Genomic DNA, 7500 nt, shown 5'->3' on the forward strand with positions numbered 1-7500 from the left:
CCTAAACTGGTATCAGACAGATCCAGTGTACTGGTATCTGGCAGTGTGACTCTCACCTGTACTGTGGAAGACAGTACAGCTTCATGGACCATCTACTGGGTCAGTGAGTCTAATCTAGTGAAGACAGGTGGATCAACCTACACATTCAGTCCCTCCAGTGTCTCAGAGAGTGGACAATACCGATGTCGAGGAGGGAGAGGAGACCCACCATACTACACACATTACAGCAACTCAGTTTATATCACTGTCTCTGGTGAGTTATAAACACTATTTCACAACTACATCCCACTTTATTCCACAATGTGTTGCTGTAGATTCATAACACACTATATTGATCCATGCATGTGTTTGTGTAGAGAGACCTCCAGCTGTTCTGAGCATGACAGAACAACACCTAACTCAAATGAAAGATTTGAGAATGCCCTAATCACAGTAGTAGTGTAGTGGTTAGAGCATGTGGAAGGCTGTGGGTTCAAATCCTGCCTGGGGTCGACGTCAGCGAGGGCATGCGGTCGCAACAGGTTCCTAAGGTTCAGATCTGAGCCAAGCCTCCTGAGGAGGCGTGACACTGGTTAGAAATACAGAAGAGTTGGTGCCTGTCAGTGAGGAATGTTAACTACTATAAATAAAATAAAATAAAGGTTGAGGTAAATAGAGATGATGGAATTAGCCACGCTAATCAATCTAAATAATCACTCAACGTGTGTGTGTGTGTGTGTGTGTGTGTGTGTGTGTGTGTGTGTGTGTGTGTGTGTGGGGGGGGGGGGTGGGGGGTGTGTGTGTGTGTGTGTTGTGGGGGGGGGGGGGGGGGGGGGGTGTGTGTGTGTGTGTGTGCACGTGTGCGTGTTGTGGCCCGCAGGTTAACATTGGAATATTGATATATTATTGATTTCCAAACATGACCCATGAAGTTAACAGAAGTATAGGCCTAAACTACATTAATCTGAAATTAAATAAAAATGTTAGTTTTCAGGATTCCAATTCAAAAATAGCAGATCTGCAAGCTGAAAACGTGTTGCACTGTGCCGCATTTTCAGCTTGTCAGCCTAAATCCTCTCACCTGTGCAATTTCCAGCCTCTGCCTCAGCCAATTGATTGCCATGGGAACCCCACACTTGCCAATTAATTTCCTCATAGACTTTTCAGAAAGTATTTATTTAAAGACGTTTACGCCGCGGACAAAGACAACTGGAGTCGTGACACATCATGACAACAAACACAATGTTTTGGGCCAAACAAAGAATTAGAAAAAAAAAAAAAAAACGGCAGGTTACAACACATTTTTTGTTTGTTTATATTCTTTGTAATTATTTGTTTGCCCTAGCAACCACCTGTTAGGCCCTATATCAACCACCTATTAGGCCCTAGCAACACTGTTTAACCCTAAAAAAATCACACCCGTGTGAAGTGAGCGTCACTCTTGTCATCACGCACGCACGCACACGCACACATTCATTAATTTCAATGGGGAAATGCCATTTAGCTACAGTGGAGCCTAACAGCTGCTTTAAGACCCTAGCAACCACCTGTTGTACCCTAGCAACCACCTTTTAGGCCCTAGCAACCACCCGTTGTACCCTAGCAACCACCTATTAGGTCCTAGCAACCATCTGTTGTACCCTAGCAACCACCTATTAGACACAATGTTCGAAACTTTGAACATTCAGTGGATTTTCTGTGGCCAAGGAGTTCTTTCTGTGTCTGTGAAGCCTCTTGAGCTGCAATGAAAAGAGGCAAAACAGTGAAAACAGTGACATCTACAAAATCCCATATTGACATATATGGGATTTTCTGACTGTGACATCACAGTTAGCAGGAAAATCAGAGCACTTGTCGGAGCCAGAAAACCCCAGACCACAGAAAATCTACCCCCTTTTGGTGTTAGCATTATGTTATGCTTTAGCTATTTAAAAATAGCAGATCTACAAGCTCATAGCGCGCCACCGAGTGGCGTGGCGCGCTACGAGCTTGTGGGTCTGCTATTTTTGAAAAATCGTTATGACATAGCTTTTTCAGAAAACTGTCAGGATGTAGAAGACATTTTTTTTTATCTGATCTCAGGTCAGAATGGGTTAAATTTGAAAACTCTATCAAATCTACGAGCTTGTAGGTCTGCTATTTTTGAAAAATCGAAGAACCACTGACATAGAAACGCAGCTTTTTCAGAAAACTGTCAGGATGCAGAAGACATTTTTAGAATCTGATCTCAGGTCAGAATGGGTTAAAAGTTCAGGTTTTATGGGTGCAACTGAGCTCAGAAAACCGCCATAATGTAGACGAGCAAGTCGGCTCTCGTCCTATACACACATTACGTTAAATTCCCATCCACAATGAATGGAGAATGTATGTCATATGTGTCAAGAGCGCCCCTCACTTCACACAGGTGTGATTTGTTTTAGAAAGAATCCAAATCTACAAAGTATAACTACAAATAAATGTAGTGCAGTAAAAGTACAATATTTAGATCTGAGATGCAGTGGAGTAGAAGTAAAAGTATTGGAAAGTAAACTACAAACACCTTAAAATTGTACTTAAGCACAGTACTTAAGTAAATGTACTTTACACCACTGTGAAGAAATCATTCTTTTATTTACTATTTAATTTGAGTTTTTTCGCTGTTTGTTCTGAAAAGCCAGTGTCCTGTTTTAGAATGATGTCATGATGTGTTAAGGGTAGGGCTATTTGAAAATAGCAGATCTACAAGCTCACCATGTGTCACAATGTGAGGCCTTGTGAGCATTGTAGATCGGCTTTTTTCAAAAGATTGCATTTTGAAAACTTGAAACGGGACATTTCTGCACTTTTACTCTTGGTTCTTTAAAGTGTTAGATCAGATGTGTGGACTAGATTAATAGACTACTTTATTAATCTAGTGGTTGTAAAGGTATTCATTGATTGGTTGAGTGAGTCCCGTGGTGGGAGTTCTGATTGGTTGAGTCCCGTGGTGGGAGTTCTGATTGGTTGAGTCCCGTGGTGGGAGTTCTGATTGGTTGAGTCCCGTGGTGGGAGTTCTGCTCTGGTTTTGGTGAATATTAAGTAGTTCTGGTCATTTGGTGGTGGGGGGGGAGGTTTGGGGTTCCCTCATTGAAAAAAGATCACACCCGTGTGAAGTGAGTGGTGCAACTCCGTGTGGGGGCCCCCCGGAAGTTCCAGAACCACAGGACCAAGGCCCGGTTCCGGAGAGCCGCCCCACGTCCGAAACGGTAGAGAAATGACAGAGTTACCGTGTGGGGGTCCCTCTACTGTACTGTACTGTACTGTACTGTACTGTACTGTACTGTACTGTACTGTACTGTACTGTACTGTACTGTACTGTACTGTACTGTACTGTACTGTACTGGCACACCCGAAATCACCACATATACAGTTAATATGTGCATGTGGGTTTGTGTGTGTGTGTGTTAGGTTGCACACAGGTGGTGAAAAACAACCCTGCTATTACCGTGCTCAGACCCTGCAGGGACCCAGCCACACACACAGCTCCGTAAGGGAGTGGTTGCACCACTCAACAAAAACAAATCCACAAAACTATCATCATTTTGTCTTGTTGTTCTACCATAGCACAACGTTGGTTCAACTTTGACCTCTCTGTCACATGATGTTTGTGCTGCTTCTGTCTGTCTGTCTGTCTGTCTGTCTGTCTGTCTGTCTGTCTGTCTGTCTGTCTGTCTGTCTGTCTGTCTGTCTGTCTGTCTGTCGTGTGGACTGTATGGATTGGATAGATGATCAGATGATAATATATAATCTTTATTCCTTGGATAAATCCCTGTTCTGAGTCTTCTGACTCCTGTTTGATTGATTGATTGATTGAGATATTTATTAACAGTTTGCAGAATTACAGTAGGCTACATTTCAAGCACAAACTCAATACAAAGACTGTTAACTGTGAGTGGACGACCCAATTAAGCATTACACTTGTTTACAACAGGGTCCACATTGTTCAATTCATCAAAACATTTAGAGACGTGCAAATAGATAGACGTACAAATAAATAGTCTATGTAGTTAAAGAACAGAACAGGACATAAAGGAAGCAAAAAGGGAAAAGAAAAATATACAGTGAGGGGAAAAGGGGGGGGGGGGTGATTCAGCTTTTACGGGGGGCAGTTTCGAATTGCATGCAGCCTGTGTCATACATGGTACGGTAGCTATATTTGTTAAGTTATGCGTTATGCGTAGTTCTGCAGCTTAACGTTGCATTCGGAGAAAACACGGAGATGTAATCCATTTAGCCAAGCCTGGCATATTTTATTGTAAGGGCTCCCTCCCACACATCAGTCTCACGGTGACAGACCCAATACTACTGAATGAACTGCTCCACACACTATAGTAATCATATTTTATTGTAAGGGCTCCCTCCCACACATCAGTCTCACGGTGACAGACCCAATACTATACTGAATGAACTGCTCCACACACTATAGTAATCATATTTTATTGTAAGGGCTCCCTCCCACACATCAGTCTCACGGTGACAGACCCAATACTACTGAATGAACTGCTCCCACACACTATAGTAATCATATTTTATTGTAAGGGCTCCCTCCCACACATCAGTCTCATGGTGACAGACCCAATACTACTGAATGAACTGCTCCACACACTATAGTAATCATATTTTATTGTAAGGGCTCCCTCCCACACATCAGTCTCACGGTGACAGACCCAATACTACTGAATGAACTGCTCCACACACGGGTAGTAGTCATGTGACCTGATCATGCTATAGGAGGCGTCTTGGCGCCTCCCAGTGGCACAAGCATAACATTGCACATCACATAGAACAGCGCAGTATTACATTATACAAGTGAGGACGTGTATCCCATCAAATCTCAACAATATTAGCCCAATGTTGCTGTTAGTCTATACAACTTTTGGACCGTGTGTGTGTGTGTGTGTGTGTGTGTGTGTGTGTGTGTGTGTGTGCGTGTGTGTGTGTGTGTGTGCGTGTGTGTGTGTGTGTGTGTGTGTGTGTGTGCACGCATGCACGCGGAGAGAGACGCAGAGAGAGAGAGAGAGAGAGAGAGAGAGCATCCTACACGTGAGATGTCAAAATGAATTGGAATAAAAACTCCTGTAGGACTCGACTCCTAGTCGGCGACCAACCGTTTAGTGTGAAAGCCACAACGACATAATAATGACGGTCGATTTAAAACAAAGAAAAGACTCCTCCTGTAGTCGGTGGTGTCAACATGGTGATTTTATTTACCACGGAACGTGTCGCGCACGCGCGCACGTGCACGCGCGTGCATGTGCACATCGCATCGCGCCGTGCACACAGAACACAGTGGTGTTTTTGGCAGCAAATTTCTATTTTAGTTTAGTCATATAGTCTTTGGACTGAAACTTCATTTAGTTTTAGTCACATTTTAGTCACCTGGAATGTCTTAGTGCTAGTCTAGTTTTAGTCGACTAAATGTCATAAGATTTTAGTCGACTAAATCTACAGTTGATTTAGCCGACTAAAATGTATTTCGGCGGGTCTTGATGCCGTCTTAATGAGTGTTTTTACACTTGCTGAAAATAGCTGATCTACAAGCTCACAACGCGTCGCAACGCAACCAAGTGTAAAATGACTCGTACTGGATCTCTTGTCCACTAGTCCCTTCCTAACATTTTAGTCTAGTTTTTATTTGTCTACGAAATTGTCAGTATATTTAGTCTTAGTTTTAGTCGCCGTAGCTTTAGTTTTCATTTAGTTTCCATTTGTTTTTGACAGTGAAAAAAGGTAGTCGACGAACATTTTTCGTCTTAGTTTTAAGTCGACGAAAACAACACTGGTGATGCAACCACTCCAAGGAACAGCAATGTCCGTGTTCACCTATATGTATATGTGTGGCCATGAGCACCAGTATATGACTATGAGTACCAGTAGGGGCGCTGTTTGCCAGAACAGCCCTCAGCCCCTCCCCCTTGTCCCTATACATAATGAGTGTTTTAACCCTATAGCCCTAGCCCCTCCCCCTTGTCCCTACATAATGAGTGTTTTAACCCTATAGCCCTCAGCCCCTCCCCCTTGTCCCTACATAATGAGTGTTTTAACCCTATAGCCCTCAGCCCTAGCCCCTCCCCCTTGTCCCTACATAATGAGTGTTTTAACCCTATAGCCCTCAGCCCCTCCCCCTTGTCCCTATAATGAGTGTTTTAACCCTATAGCCCTCAGCCCCTCCCCCTTGTCCCTAAATAATGAGTGTTTTAACCCTATAGCCCTCAGCCCTAGCCCCTCCCCCTTGTCCCTACATAATGAGTGTTTTAACCCTATAGCCCTCAGCCCCTCCCCCTTGTCCCTACATAATGAGTGTTTTAACCCTATAGCCCTCAGCCCTCAGCCCCTCCCCTTGTCCCTACATAATGAGTGTTTTAACCCTATAGCCCTCAGCCCTAGCCCCTCCCCCTTGTCCCTATACATAATGAGTGTTATAGCCCTAGCCCCTCCCCCTTGTCCCTATACATAATGAGTGTTTTAACCCTATAGCCCTCAGCCCTCAGCCCCTCCCCCTTGTCCCTATAATGAGTGTTTTAACCCTATAGCCCTCAGCCCCTCCCCCTTGTCCCTACATAATGAGTGTTTTAACCCTATAGCCCTCAGCCCCTCCCCCTTGTCCCTACATAATGAGTGTTTTAACCCTATAGCCCTCAGCCCTAGCCCCTCCCCCTTGTCCCTACATAATGAGTGTTTTAACCCTATAGCCCTCAGCCCTAGCCCCTCCCCCTTGTCCCTACATAATGAGTGTTTTAACCCTATAGCCCTCAGCCCCTCCCCCTCCCCCTTGTCCCTACATAATGAGTGTTTTAACCCTATAGCCCTCAGCCCTAGCCCCTCCCCCTTGTCCCTACATAATGAGTGTTTTAACCCTATAGCCCTCAGCCCTAGCCCCTCCCCCTTGTCCCTACATAATGAGTGTTTTAACCCTATAGCCCTCAGCCCTAGCCCCTCCCCCTTGTCCCTACATAATGAGTGTTTTAACCCTATAGCCCTCAGCCCTAGCCCCTCCCCCTTGTCCCTATACATAATGAGTGTTTTAACCCTATAGCCCTCAGCCCTCAGCCCCTCCCCCTTGTCCCTATAATGAGTGTTTTAACCCTATAGCCCTCAGCCCCTCCCCCTTGTCCCTACATAATGAGTGTTTTAACCCTATAGCCCTCAGCCCCTCCCCCTTGTCCCTACATAATGAGTGTTTTAACCCTATAGCCCTCAGCCCTAGCCCCTCCCCCTTGTCCCTACATAATGAGTGTTTTAACCCTATAGCCCTCAGCCCTAGCCCCTCCCCCTTGTCCCTACATAATGAGTGTTTTAACCCTATAGCCCTCAGCCCCTCCCCCTCCCCCTTGTCCCTACATAATGAGTGTTTTAACCCTATAGCCCTCAGCCCTAGCCCCTCCCCCTTGTCCCTACATAATGAGTGTTTTAACCCTATAGCCCTCAGCCCTAGCCCCTCCCCCTTGTCCCTACATAATGAGTGTTTTAACCCTATAGCCCTCAGCCCTAGCCCCTCCCCCT

The 7500-nt window shown here is 45.0% G+C and overlaps 1 protein-coding gene across 1 annotated transcript in view; it reads left to right on the top strand.

Annotated features, from left to right (window-relative positions):
- Nucleotides 1–7500, top strand: part of LOC308321915 (apolipoprotein(a)-like) — a gene marked incomplete at its 3' end in the record, with an annotated part of 666829 nt that overhangs the window by 273783 nt on the left and 385546 nt on the right. The window lies entirely within an intron of this gene.

Source organism: Protomyctophum bolini (genome assembly GCF_963924005.1).
Source record: "Protomyctophum bolini genome assembly, chromosome: 9".
Lineage (NCBI taxonomy): Eukaryota > Metazoa > Chordata > Actinopteri > Myctophiformes > Myctophidae > Protomyctophum > Protomyctophum bolini.